Source organism: Leopardus geoffroyi, chromosome C2, assembly GCF_018350155.1.
Source record: "Leopardus geoffroyi isolate Oge1 chromosome C2, O.geoffroyi_Oge1_pat1.0, whole genome shotgun sequence".
Taxonomy (NCBI): Eukaryota; Metazoa; Chordata; class Mammalia; order Carnivora; family Felidae; genus Leopardus; species Leopardus geoffroyi.
The window spans coordinates 8,011,966-8,026,298 of record NC_059333.1 but is presented as its reverse complement, the minus strand read 5'-3'; the positions used below and the strand labels follow the sequence as shown (position 1 = coordinate 8,026,298).

General features: G+C 50.6%; 1 long non-coding RNA gene across 1 annotated transcript; it reads left to right on the top strand.

Annotated features, from left to right (window-relative positions):
• The first annotated feature begins 1,531 nt into the window (after positions 1 to 1,531).
• On the top strand, positions 1,532 to 6,289 carry LOC123610583. Its single transcript, XR_006718214.1, has 2 exons — positions 1,532 to 2,008; positions 5,206 to 6,289. It is a non-coding gene; the product is annotated as an uncharacterized LOC123610583 (long non-coding RNA).
• Positions 6,290 to 14,333: the final 8,044 nt, after the last annotated feature.

Genomic DNA, 14,333 nt, shown 5'->3' with positions numbered 1-14,333 from the left:
CTCTCTCTCTGCCCCTCCCCTGCTCTCACTCTTTCTCAAAAATAAACAAGCATTAAAAAAAACAAAAACAAAAACAAAAAAACAAAAAAAAAACAACATGAAGCGTCTGCAGCAACCGGCCCCAAACAGTCAGGACTTGGTCAGTGACTCGCAGCTCCCCTAGAGTTTGCCTCTGCTTCTAACTCAGCCAACCTGAGAAACCAATCCCAAAGGATGCCGCCCTTCTGGTTAGCTTCCCTGCCCCCACACCCTCTGACCACGGCCCACACGGAGCCTTCCCCCTGGTCCAGTATAAAGCTTTGCCACTCCCTGCTTTGCTTGCTTTTGAGTCTCTGCCAGAGCAAGTGTTACGGGCTGTGTCCCCCAGAAATTCGTATGTTGAAGTCCTGATCCTCCCTCTCTCAGAATGGGGCCTTATTTGGAAATAAGATCACCGTGGATGTAATTAGTTAAGATGAGGTCATACTGGGGTAGAGGGGGCCCCTAATCCAATATGACTGGTATCCTTATAAAAAGGGGACATTTGGACCCAGATGAGAACGCTGTGTGAGCACGAAGACGGAGGCCCGGGTGAGGCATTCACCAGCCAAGGCACGTCAAAGTGTGCCCACAAGCCACCAGCCGCTAGGAGAGAGGCCTGGAACAGATTCTCCCTGGCACCTTCAGAGGGAGCCTGGCTCTTCAGAGACCATGATCTCAGACTCCTGCCTTCCAGAACTCTGAACGCGTCAGTTTGGACTGTCGGAGGCACGTGCTTTGTGGTACGTTGTTACCAGAGACCTCGCAGCGAAGGCAGCAGGTGATGGTGGCCGGCTCCCTTGCTAGAGCAAGCTGTGGGTAAATGATGATCTTTGCCTGCTCTCACCAGCCGGTCTTCGTCTATTTCCACAGCACCCACCGCCCTGCCGTGGGAGGGCCAGGCCTTCAGACGGAGTTAGCAGGACCCCGGGCGGCCAGGCTTTTTGTCAGAAGCCCAGAAGAGTAGGGGGCTGCAGGAAGCATTTTCTCAGGCTGGGGGTGTGGGGCTCTGACCTGGCTGGGTGATGCCCTGACAGGCTCCTGACTGATCTTCATGTGGGCCCCGGGGCTATTCTGCCGTCCCTTCTGCGGCTGGTGACCAGAGGACCTCCCATGAGGCGGTGGGGGCCTGGGCCTGGCTCAGGGAGGTGGTGGGCAGACCGCTGAGCAGGCCTCTCCCCGACCCCCAGACCCCAGAGGCTCAGGAGGTGGCTGTGCCCCTGGATCGGTGCTGCCCTTGTATCCCTATGGCATAAAGCGTTTGGGGGTCATTCAAAGGTGTCTCTTGTCCGACTGAGCGCCGCTGCCTCCCGCAGGGGCTAACTGGAAACAAGTTATTTTGAGATCAGCACAGGCTGTACAGATAACAGTAACAGTATTTTATTGCTGAAGTAGCGTGAGAAATGTTGGGGGGGGGGGGGACAAGAATGTAGATGAGTTTAAAAATAGAAGGCTGTAATTAGCCAAGCGTGGATTTGTTCTAGAAGGCATCGATTACTACGGCAACCACACACCCGGGATTTTCCAGGACAGCCTCCCTTGGGTGGGACCCGATTCTTTTCAGTGAAGGTGATCCGTTAAACGTCCAAATGCAATCGAATGTTATGGAGTTACGCGACATTGTCGTGAATTCACTCACTAAAGCCAAATAAACAGTTGATCATGTCAGTACTTCTTGTCTTTCTTTTTTTGCTACGGAAATCTCGTCGCTGCGGCCGGCCGTGGTCTCTTCCGACCGGTTAAGAGCTGGTTCCGAGGCTAAGACTTCAGGTCGGTGTGTGTCCGAAGCGGGGAACCCCGAGAGACGGCGAAGGGGAGAGTAGTCTTCAACTTCTTGACCTTCTTGACCTGCAGACGTTGACATTTTTTTTTTACTGGCCGTGATTCCAAGGGATCGGCTCTCAAGGCTTTGCTGTATTCCACGGACGCAGCGCCCCATGCAGTGCCAGAGCGGTTCTGCAGGGGACACGCATGTGGCTTGTTGTGGCAGGTATATCGTGCTTACCCACGCAGGGACAGGCGTGTGCTGAATGGGGGGTGCGTGAAATCATCCCTGCAGAGCCTGGAACCAGAGCTTGGGGCCAGAGAGACCAGAGCGCCTTGGGGGCACCGGCAGGCGAGGGTGGGGGTGGGTGGGCACGTGGGGTAACAAGCCATCTTTCTGTTTCCGGCCTCGGTGGTTCTCGGAGGAGGGAAGGGTTGGGAGACAGATGGAGGCCAGCAGGAGCCCATCGCCCCGGGGGTGGGGGTGGGGACGAATGCTCGTGTTAGCACCAGAAACCTACATGTTGGAAACTTGCACCTTCATGGCTATTTGCATTTTTAAGGATTCCCGTAGTTTTCTGCAGCGTTTTATTAACATTCTTTTGCAAATATCAGCTAATTTTGGTGATACTCAGGAGATAAAAGGAAAGAGACTTTAATCTAGGATTGGAATTTTGGTGGGTATAATGGAAATCTGAGTTTTATTTATTTATTTTTAATTTTTAATTTATTTTGAGAGAGCACAAGCAGGGGAGGGGCAGAGAGAGGAAGAGACAGAATCCCAAGCAGGCTCTGCACCATCAGCTCAGAGCCCGACTCGGGGCTTGAACTCATGAACTGTGAGATCATGACCTGAGCCGAGATCGAGAGTTGGATGCTTAACTGACTGTGCCAGCCAGAAGCCCCTGGAAATCTCGGTTAAAAAAAAACAAACTCCATAACTCCAAGGGGAAGGCAGATCTTGGAGGGAGGAGCCTGGGACTCCGGGATGTAAGTTGAAAAACACGCCCCTCTCTACAAGCATCTCTCTAGATCTCTTCTTTGCTTAAACTTCGGGCGGGGTTTGCACTTTGGTTTTTTTTAAATTTATTTTTATTTTTTTAATGTTTATTCATTTTTGAAAGACAGAGAGAGAGAGAGCAAGCACAGGCAGGGGTGGGACAGAGAGACGGGGGACACAGAATCCGAAGCAGGTTCCAGGCTCTGAGCTGTCAGCACAGAGCCTGATGTGGGGCTCAAACCCACGAACCGTGAGATCATGACCTGAGCCGAATTCGGACGCTTAGCCAACACCCAGGTGCCCCTGTGCTTTGGTTTTGACATGAAACTGTTCCGTGTTCTTTACAGCTGACTGTGGCAGCCTTGGGGGTGGCATCTCAAAAAACTTGCCCCCAACACTAGGTTTTGGTGGTAAAACAGATTTCAAGGCGTGTGGACCACCAGCATCCAGAGCTCCGGGGCATCCTCGGCATGGCAGAATTCCAGCCTCTTCAGACAAGACTGAATCTGAAGCTCTGGGTCTTGGGACCTCGGGATCTGCATTTTCAATATGCACCTAATTGATCTTTAAGCACAGTGGACTTTAGGAGCCACTGCTGCTAACGCTCAGAAAGTCGACTTGAACTCTCAACCCAGTCTTACCTCCTCTGTCCCTAAAAAAGGGGAGGACCACTTCAGGGCTCCAATGCCACGTGCCCTGAATTCCTTCTGCTGAGTGGCGTGGGCATGTGCGTGCCTCTGTAAGGCTGACGCCCTGCCAAAAGATAGCCACAGGTGGACATGCCCTCAGTGAGGCTCAAAAGACGTGTACTATTTCCAAAGATAGCAACACCAAACCCGTGCTGATGACTGTGTGTCTATATGAGTGTGGCTGCACAGCCTTATATAGCGAGCAGGGGCTGCAGGAGGGATCGGCGGGAGAACAGCGTGTTCAGTGAGCTCCTGAACGTGCCATGTTCTCAACGCCCTGATATGGAAGGTCGCCATGTGTCTGCGTCTGTCTTTGGAGATCGCCCAGCCTAGTGTGGCAAACAGCTCATAAGGGCCTGTGGCGAGCAGAGTGGGGCAGCTGAGCCGTAGCTTTTGCAAATGGGAGCAAACATCTGGAATGGCTTTTTGTGGCAATGGGGCTGTCATCAGTGTTACTGACAGATGAGAAGGAACCTCGTTTGGTTCTGGAGGATAGCTAACCCCCGGGGCCACGATAGGTAAGATGAGGCAGGTCCCAAGCAGCTAGCTGCCGTGCCCTCTGGCTTGAGTGTCATTTTCTCAGTCATTTCTTGGTTCCACCATCTGAAACAGCACACCCGCTTCCCTTACCTGCCTTCAAAGCACTCAGCGCCCTCGGGCATTAACGCAGGTGTTCACCATCAAGTCCCTTCTGGAATGTGAGCCCCAGGGAGGCTCCCAGGCTGTGCCGCTTGTCACAGGATTCCCAGTGCCTAGAGTGTTCGTGAATTCTCAGTAGATGGTATCTCACGGGAAGGGTCATGGGCTCAAGCTGGGACCTGCCCACCGGAGGTTACTGCTCTGAATGGGTCTGAGCCACGTCAGCGTCCCTGGCACGGCTAGCTGTACACGACAGTGTGCAAACCTGCAGCTGTGGGTTGTATGCTTCCTCTACACCTTGTCCTCGGGGCGGGTCCCGTCCACATGGAGCCTTCCGCTCGTCTCCAGTGTCCCCCAACACACGATTCTCGCTTCCTTCTTCTGGCTTTTGTCTTCTTGTGCCTGGATCCCCCAACTCCAGTTCTAGGGCAGCTCGAGCAGTTCCTTCTGACCAACCCATCCCCATCTTCGCTGACTCCCAGCACTTGCTGGCCTTGGGGCCCTGTCACCGGGGTGGTGCTGCCTGGCTCTGGCTCTTCCAAGGTGGGAGGCAAGTGGGAGTGACGGACCCCCGAGTGCTGGGGCCTGAGCATCTTTTGAAGTCCCTCCTAGTGCCTTGCGTGTGTTGGGTGGGGGGGGGGGCACACAGAAGGTGCGCGTGGAACCCTGTGGTTTTAAGTGTTCAGGCTCCCTCCTTATGGGGACTACAGACAGTTCGCTCACGTCTTCCTCTCTGAGTCACTGCTACGTCAGGATCCCTTGTTGAATTTGTACAGTTTTTACCAAAGTTATCAGAGGCATATAGTGGAAGGGTAACAGACTGGAGTCCCTCTCCCCGCGTGATCACACTTCCCAGGACATTCTTCCAACCCTTCTTGTTCTTCCTTCTGGGTGCTTCTTCCTATGTTGGTTTCCCATGGCTGCTTTTAAACTTACCAAAAACTTAGTGGCTTAAAACAACACAGGTCTATTGTCTTACAGTTCTGGAGGTCAGAAGTCTGAAATGGGTGTCACTGGGCTAATGTCAAGGTGTTGGTGGGGATGGTTCCTTCCAGAAGTTCCAGGGGAGAATCTGTGTCTTTTTGCCTTTTCCAGCTTCTAGAGGCCACCCATGTTCCTTGGCTCGTGCCCCTTCCTCCATCAGGCACGTCCCTTGGACCTCTGCTTCCGTGGCGTGGCTCTCCTTCTCCGACCCTCCTGCCTCCCTCCCCTATCTTTCAAGGCCTCTTGTGAGTACACTGGGTTCGCTGGATGATCTGGGATCATCTCCCTGCCTCCAGGTCACTGACTTCATCATATCTGCAAAATCCCTTTTGTCATGTTAGGTTCCAGGGATTAGGACCTGGTCATCTTTGGAGACCATGAGTCTGCCAATCATACCTCCATATGAGCTTATACTGTTATTTCCTCAGACCCCTCTTTTTTCACATGACCTGCTGATTTTTCTGTTACGAGAGTAGAATTTCTATTTGCCCCACCTGTTCCTCCCCCACCCCCCGTCCACCCCCCGCCATCTACTCTCAGTATTAAGACAGTGGAATAATTGTTTCCTGCAGAGCCAACTCATTTACTGAGATTTCATTCCCTCTCCTGGAGAACATTTTCTCCCTGGACTTCTAGTTGCCTTTATCTCTGTCCTGCAGTTTACTCCCATGTTTCTCCCAGGGCCTTTCCTCCTCCAAGAGCCCCTGGACCTCAGCTCTTTCAGGGGCAGGCTGTGCTCTGGGCACCTCACAGCAAGGTGCTTGGGTTTCAAGGGGGAGAGAGAGAGGGAGAGATGGGGAAGGAAAGATACGGAGAGAGAGGAGAGGTGTGTGTGGGGCACGGTGGAGAAAGGACAAACTCTAGAGCACTGAGGACACTGGCCGAGCCCCTAACCGCCTTTGTGGCCTGGCCCTGGGAGTGGGCAGTGCTGCTCCCGATGCACTCTAGACATCGAATTCTATTCACGAAGGCTCTGTGTTCCAAGGGGAGTTTCAAGGGGAGGCGAACAGAGACATCACCTCCTGAAGGGAGTATGGCAACACCCGGGAAGAACATGTGAGGACAGAAATATTACAGTCACCAATCTCGGAAAATGCTAATCTACGGTACAGCGTAACACAGTTGTGTCCCCAAAGAAGAAATTTGTTCTCTGATAGACTAGTGGTAGCTGAATAAAAAAAAATTACTTGTTTTACTCAATGCCACTTGCTTTTCACCGTATCCCCAGATGCAGCGTGTACTTTCCTGTGTCCACGGACAACACCAGCACGAGCCTCCGGGAGCCCTTGTGTCTCGTGCCAGTCCCCTTCCTGCTGTCTTTATTTTATATGACCTTATCTCTTTTTCTTTGCTTGCTGTTAGAAAAACTGTTTTTAAAATAATCTTTTCCTTCGAAGGATACATCCAGAAATGGTTGCTCTTTCTAAATATCCTTGAGTTTTTGTTTTCATCGTCTGAGAAAATATAAAGCACTCTTGACAGACTTTTGTTTCACGAGAAGACTGATAATGGGTCAATGGCTATGCAGACTATAACCACTCCCCATGACCCCTGTGTGGATTTTGTTTCAAAATCCACGCCTTTGAAAATAAATAATTCTACACAACATCATAATTATAGTACAGTATGTAGCATGTGGACCAGTTGACCCAAATCAGCATCAAATACAAGCCTCAGATTATTTGGGCAAAAAGCAAACCTAATCAATTATGTGTTTTTTATTTATTTAAAACAATTTTAACGTTAATTTATTATGGACAGACAGAGCATGAGCAGGGGAGGGGCAGAGAGAGGGGGAGACCCAGAATCCGAAGCAGGCTCCAGGCTCGGAGCTGTCAGCACAGAGCCTGATGTGGGGCTCGAACTCACGGACCGCGAGATCGTGACCTGAGCTGAAATCAGATGCTTAACCGACTGAGCCACCCAGGCGCCCTGGTTTTTTGTTTTTTTTCACAGTACCTACAATATTAAGTGCCATATGATGGCAAGCAGCAGCTGCATACAAGCCAGGATGCACAGCCCCTCTGCGATTATGTATTGTGAGTGCCCCTGAGGTCACCAAAGGAGACCCTACTTCTTTGAGCCCTACAGATATAGGGGCTGCTCAGACATCTGTGACACCTGTCTTTTATCTCAGCTCCTGATCACAAAGGAAACTGTAGTTGGCGCTTGGGAAGCTTCAGCCTGATCAGTGGCCTGTATGACCCTCTGCCATGAAGGATGTCCAAGTGTGCTTTGAATTCCCGGCCACCCTGTACAGTGGCGCATGTCACGCACTGAGCAACTTCAGGGACACCATTCTCATAGAGGTCGTCCTAGGTTTTTTCCGGCCGACAGCAATAACGTATCTTGAGGAAGGGATGCCTTTTCCTAACTCACGTAGAGGTGCACACTGCCTGGTAGAGGAAAGAACATTGTGACTGGAATCAAGTTTCCCCAGATTAATAACAATGTTTAATGCTTATGTCACCTTGGCGTTCTTAATCTTTTCTGTAGTGCCATACACAGTTGATTTATTGACTTGTTTTCCTTTTTCCTTTGACTTAATGGTCTTTCTCATTATTTTCTGAATATGGCTGTGCTTTGCTTCCTGGAACGGGAGAAAGAAACGGTTCTGATTTCTGCTGCTCAGAGGGAAGTTTGGTTAGCAGAGAGCCTTCGGATTCATATCCCGAGTGTGACCACAGGTGGCTGTGAACACTGAGTAGGTTCATCTGGTCTCAGAACCCCAGAGGGCAGAAGAGCACCCTTCTAAGGCTTGGGGAGTACTGAGTAGGGATTTGCACTTTCCGAGGGATTTGCACTAAGCAGAGAGATCCCGCTTAGATCTCTCTAGAATCCCTCCTGGGAGGGGGGGGGGCCCTTTCCCCTTGTGTTCTCTCTTCCCTCTTCCTAGGAGCCCAGTGCTTTAATTTACCTCCCCTCTATCAGAAATTCAGGGCTTTAATACATCTCATTTGTCAATGAATCTAGACAGGATGATTCTTAATCTCAGAGAACCGCTAATGGTAACTTCAGGCATTTCCAGGGAATGTTTTTTTTTTTTTTTTTTAATGTTTATTTATTTTTTAGAGAGAGTGCGGGGTGGGGAGTGGCAGAGAGAGAGGGAGACCCAGAACTCGAAGCACGGGCTCCAGGCTCCGCGGTGTCGGCACAGAGCCCGACTCCGGGCTCCAACTCCCAAACCGTGAGATCATGACCTGAGCCAAAGTCAGATGCTTAACTGACTGAGCCCCCCAGGCGCCCCTCCAGGGGATGTTTTAAGTGGGAGTGGGAGTGGGCTCTGACTCACCTGCAAGTGGCTTAAGTAGTAGATGCGTTTGGCTCCACGAAGGTATCATGTTGGGCCTGAAACGAATGTTCATCTGATAGGAATGAATATAAATGTGACAATTTTAACATCCCCTTAGGAGTTCCCTCGGAGAAGTGTATCTGAGGAAGCCCATTTTTTTGCACTCCGTGGCTACGAAGTGGCCCTTTCATAGCCAGGGCACTGTCACCACAGCTGGGGTCCACGGTCTGCCTCCTCCTTCCTCCAGGTCCACGCCAGCTTGGCACTGGGGAACCAGGTGCAGCACGGGAGGCTGGAAACACGGAAGGGGCTCTGGTGGGTACCGGTGACAGGCTGTCTTCTGCTGGACATCTGAGGTTAGGCTCGGCGGCTGGCGCCTCGGGGACAGGGCATCAAGTGTGCAGCCCGTTCCCTGACCAGTGCATGGTGGCATTTGGCCAAACCTTTCCCCCCAGACCGCAGGGTCCTGACGCTGCTCATTCAGAAGCAGCCGGAGGGTGGGGAGGGTTCCGGTCGGAGACGCTGAGATGCGAAGCCTGGCTTTGTGCAATGGACAAGTTCCTCAAACCTGTCAGCACCTCGGTTTCCTCGTCTCTAAAACGGGGAGGACAGGGGCGCCTGGGTGGCGCAGTCGGTTAAGCGTCCGACTTCAGCCAGGTCACGATCTCGCGGTCTGTGAGTTCGAGCCCCGCGTCAGACTCTGGGCTGATGGCTCGGAGCCTGGAGCCTGTTTCCGATTCTGTGTCTCCCTCTCTCTCTGCCCCTCCCCCGTTCATGCTCTGTCTCTCTGTCCCAAAAATAAATAAACGTTGAAAAAAAAAAATTTAAAACGGGGAGGACAAAGCGCGCCCTGCAGGGTGGTTAAAGGATAGGTGAACCCTTCTGGGGAGACGCTTGAGCACCGTGGAACGCGCAAACACGAGCTGTGCTCATATCACATCTCAGATGAGGTCGACCCCGGATTTCCTGCTGGAATGTTCTCTCGGGCCTCAGATTTTCAGTGGGTGTAGTGGCAAGTGGCGACAAAGATTCTGAGACGCCGGGAAATCATGCGAGCCGAGGCCCCCACCGACGCCTGCAAACCCGGTCGCCGCTTCCGGCCCCGGGAAGTGCACGTCCAGGGCCTCGGGGTCCCCGGGGCCTGGCTGGATGCGGCAAGAAGAAGCCAAGGCAGCCCCGACGAGCCTGCTGTCCTGGGGGCGCCTCCATCACTTGTACCGGAGCCACCGCACTTCACGGCTCTCGGTTCGAGGGCGCGGTGCCAACCAGCGCCGGACCAACGGGAGGCCAGGATGTCTGGGTCGCTCTCGCGAGAAGCTCCTGGCCGGCGTGGTGGCAGCGGCCTTTCGCCGCGTTGGGCGGAGCTGCGAGGCGGAAGGCAGGAAACCCTCGCCGACCGGCGGTCACGTGACCAAGCCTCGCGACACGGATTGGTCGGTAGCTTCCGGGCCACGCCCCGAGGGCCGGGCCTTCGCTCCGGGGAGGAGGGGCGCTGCCGGCGGAATTGTGTCCTCGCGCGCACTTCGGTCGGGTCGCGCTGGACGTCTCGCGGTTCTGGTCGCAGTTGGCCTCCGAGCTGCTAAGTCTGCGGCTTGCCGGCACCTTAACTGTGCCTTGCTTCCTGTCCTGCGGGACTCTGTTCCTTGGTCCCCAGCAACGTGCAGGCTAGCTCCCCAGAGTGGGGCTTTCCAGAGAAGGATCCAGGGTCCCAGAGGTGCTCTGGGGATGCAAGTCTGCCATGCGGCGTCACATCCTCGTTGTCCCTGCTGTCGTGGTGCTTGAGGGAGGTTGTCGCCGCCCCGAGGGCACCCTCCTAGGAACATCCTTGCAGAGGCCACCCTCTCCTCCCCGCAGTACCCGAGCCACAGGCTGAATTGCCTTCTACTCTGGTTCCCCCTGGGGAACACGGATCGACCCTCAAGACCCCTCCCCGCTCCCGGCTCCGCCTCCGGGCTCCCCAAGGTGGATCTGCAGTGAAACCTATACAGTGACTCACAGTTGCAGACATTCTCTCTCTCCTTTCTGGCAGAAGGTGGCAGGCTGCTGCTGGCCTCATTGCTGCGTCTTCCAAAACACAGGTGTGGCTTCTGAGTGAATTCACAGCGGAACCTGCCCAGGATTCCAATGACCCCGGCTTGAATGGACCACGGGGGTCCCTCCTCCACGTCTTTTTCCAGCTCTGTGTAGCTCCAAGCATGATGTGAGCGCCTACTCAAGGAGACCCAGGGAGCCCAGTGGGGCACTCGGTCTAGAAGGGGAGAGAGAACAGGTCTTTTAAACAATTACAACACACTATGTCACGGTTTCCACAGCCAGGCAGCCGCAGTTAGGCGTTTATTCGTTAAATACAATGACCTTTTGAGTTTGATGTTCTCTCCATTTCGCGGAGGACTCTGAGACTCCAGACGCGGTGAATTATTCAGGATCACACAGCCAGTATGATTGGCAGAGGATTCAAACCCAGATCACTCTGACCCCAGAGTTCAGGCTCTTCTCAGTCCAGCCTTTCCACTCCTTCCCAATTAGCACGGTAAGATGCCGGGGGGGCCAAAGCTGTTGACTTTGCCTGCCTAAGTGCAGGACCACTTTTATGGTTTCATTTGAACTGGTCTTTTAGACAAAGTAGAAAAGATGTGGGGGAGAGGGAAAGTGTTTCACACAAAAGAAACAGCAGTTGCCAAGGCACTCAGTATAAAAGAACAAGGATTATGCTAGTGGCCTTTGAACCCGCATGTGTTGTTCCAGTGGCCTTTCCTGTGTTTCATGTTCTGAGTCACTGCTGGGCATCGCCTGGTTGTCCTGTGGGCACCTTGAGCTCAGAATTTCCCAGGCTAAATACTTCCCCTTCTCTGCCACAGCCTGTCTTCTGAGTGGATCTCTCTGGTTCATGACCTCCCCGCACCCCGACGTTGTTGTAGGAACCCAGGCTTCCGAGACCAGGTTGTCTCTGAAGCTCCTTCTCACATCCACGCGTTTGTCAAACTCTAGTGATTTCCATCTCCACTGCCTTGTGACAGCAGGCTTAGTGCGGTAGCCAGCAAACTGTTTTTCCTGTTTAGGCGCACTGCGTGGCGCCCTTAGGGCCTGGCTGGGTGTACCAGTGACAAATCAAATCCACTCTTTTCCTTTTGTGGAACCTGTATCAGTTGCTGGGTGTTTGTACCACCTTCATCCCTGATTGCTAATTTGCGTGTCCTTTTACTCTGCGCTCTGAACCTGGGCTTGGTTTGAAAGACCAAACCCAGGAAGGACGCCTGGGTTTCCCGCTTGCTCCGGGGGTGACCTGAGACCTCTGCCTCTAGTCTCATTCCTTTCTGACCCATCTTCAACTCACTGAAAGGACAAATTTTCCTCCAGTAGACGTATATTTTAACTGTATTGGCATAATTAACATATAAAAATGCACTGTTTATTTTTTTTTCTTTTTCACTTTTTTAATTATTTTTTTTTCAGGAGTGGAATTTAGTCATCGCTTACCCAGTGCTCATCCTAACAAGGGTCCTCCCTAATGCCCATCCCCCATTTAGCCCATCCCCCCTCCAGCAACCTTCACTTTGTTCTCTGTATTGAAGAGTCTCTTATGGTTTGCCTCCTTCTCTATTTTTATCTTATTTTTCCTTCCTTTCTCCTGTATTCATCTGTTTATATAAACAAATATAAATTTGTTTCTCAAATTCCACATATGAGTGAAATCATATGATATTTATCTTTCTCTGACTGGCTTATTTCGCTTAGCATAATGCACTCTGGTCCATCCATGTTGTTGCGAATGGCCAAGATTTCATTCTTTTTGAGCGTGGACTCACATTCCACTGCATGATATATGCCACGTCTTCTTTATCCATTTGTCACTCGATGGGTATTTGGGCTCTTTCCGTACTTTGGTTATTGTTCACAGCGCTGCTATAAACATTGGGGTGCACGTGCCCCTTTGAGTCAGCATTTTTGTATCCTTTGCATAAATACCTAGTTGTGCAATTACTGGGTCGTAGGATAGTTCTATAAAAATGCACTCTTTTCAGCGTACAGTTTGGTGACTTATAAAAACTTACTATCCACAGTGTAGTAACCACTACCCACAGTGACAGACAAAATATTTCCACTCCCATCCCCAAATCCCCTAGTGTCTTTTCCCAACTAATTTATACCACATCCTGGACCTGTGTAATTGATCTGATTTTTATCACTACGGGTTAATTTCCCATAAATGTCATGCAGTGTGTACAGTTGACCTTGAACAACATGAGTTTGATCTGCAGGCATCCACCTGTATGTGGATTTTTTACAGTACCGTAAATGTATTTTCTCAGTAACATTTTCTTTAGCTTACTTTATTATAAGAATATGGCACGTAATACACGTAACAATACAAAATATGTGCTAATTGACTATTTATGTTACTGGTAAGGATTACGACCAACAGTAGGCTATTAGTAGTTAAGTTTTGGGGGAGTCGAAAGTTATACATAGTGTTTTGACTGTGTAGGGGGGTAGTGCCACTAACCTCCATTGTTTGAGGGTCAACTGTACTCTTCTGTGTGTGACTTCTTCCACTCAGCGTGTTTGTGAATTTCCTCTGTGTATCAGAACTAGTTTTTGCCATGTGGTATCACACTGTGTAAATACACTAAAATCTGTTTACCCATTCACCTATTGATGGACATTTGAATTGTTTCCAATTCTTGGTTATTATGAATAAGCCTGGTAGGAACATATGAGGATGCATCTTTTTGTGAGCGTATTTCCATTTTGTTTGGATTAATACCTAGAGGTGGGATGTCTGGGTCATATAGTAAGTGTAAATGCAACTTCACAAGAAACTGTCAAACTTTTCCAAGTGGTTGTTCCATTTTACATTAAAAAAAATTTTTTTTTTAACATTTGTTCATTTTTGAGAGAGACAGAGTACGAGCAGGGGAGGGGCAGAGAGAGAGAGGGAGACACAGAATCTGAAGCAGACTCCAGACTCTGGGCTGTCAGCACAGAGCCTGACATGGGGCTCGAACTCGTGAACTGTGAGATCGTGACCTGAGCCGAAGTCCGAAGCTTAACCAACTGAGCCACCCAGGTGCCCCCATTTTACGTTTTTACCAGCAGTGGATGAGAGTTAGTTTCTGACAATATCACCAACACCTGGTATTGTCAGGGTTTTAACTTTTACTGTTCTAATAGGTATGTGGTGATACCTCATCGTGGTTTTAATTTGCTGTGATTTGTGGTTGTGAATGTCACATTGTTGAGTATCTGGCTTTTGTTGTCTTCCTTTGAATAGTGCACATCGTTATTCTGGCAAGTGGTTAATCTGCTTGTAGTTTGGCTAGATTTTTTTTTTTTTCAATCCTTGTTTGTAATCTTTGTTGTGGCAGGTCTAGAATAGCCACAGTCTTTAACCAGATTAGTCATTATTCTAAAGCATGGGCTTTCACGAGCCAGTGGGTGGACAGCAGGAATCTCAAAGTGGCTAGGTTGTATATACCGCCGAGTGAACCCATGGATGAATGTGCCGGTGCTGTTTAAGCCTCCCTCAGTCCTTTCTTGCCTCTGGACTGGGAGATAGAGCCCTGATAATGTCTAACCTGATGGGTGGAACACACACGACGTGAGATTTAACTTGTTTTAAGTACAAGGATGGAAAAGATATTCTTGTACTTCTAAATTTGTGGATTTAGAGTTCTTGTCACATAGAGATGTGATTTCCCTTTCTGGTTTTATTAGTCAGAGTCTAAGCAGGAAACAGAAATCAAAGCCGTTGCGTTAGTAGAATTTAATATAAATATCTGTCAAGGAGATGTTAAGTTCTTTATTAACGAGGTGATTGAAGGGTGAAGCTCCATATTGTGGAGGAAGCCACGGCAGGAAGCCGCTCCTTCCCTTCAGTTGGGGGTAGGAAGTGAAGAAATTGGAATTAAAATTTAGGAGATTGGCAGAGGGCGCTGTGGAGTTGAAC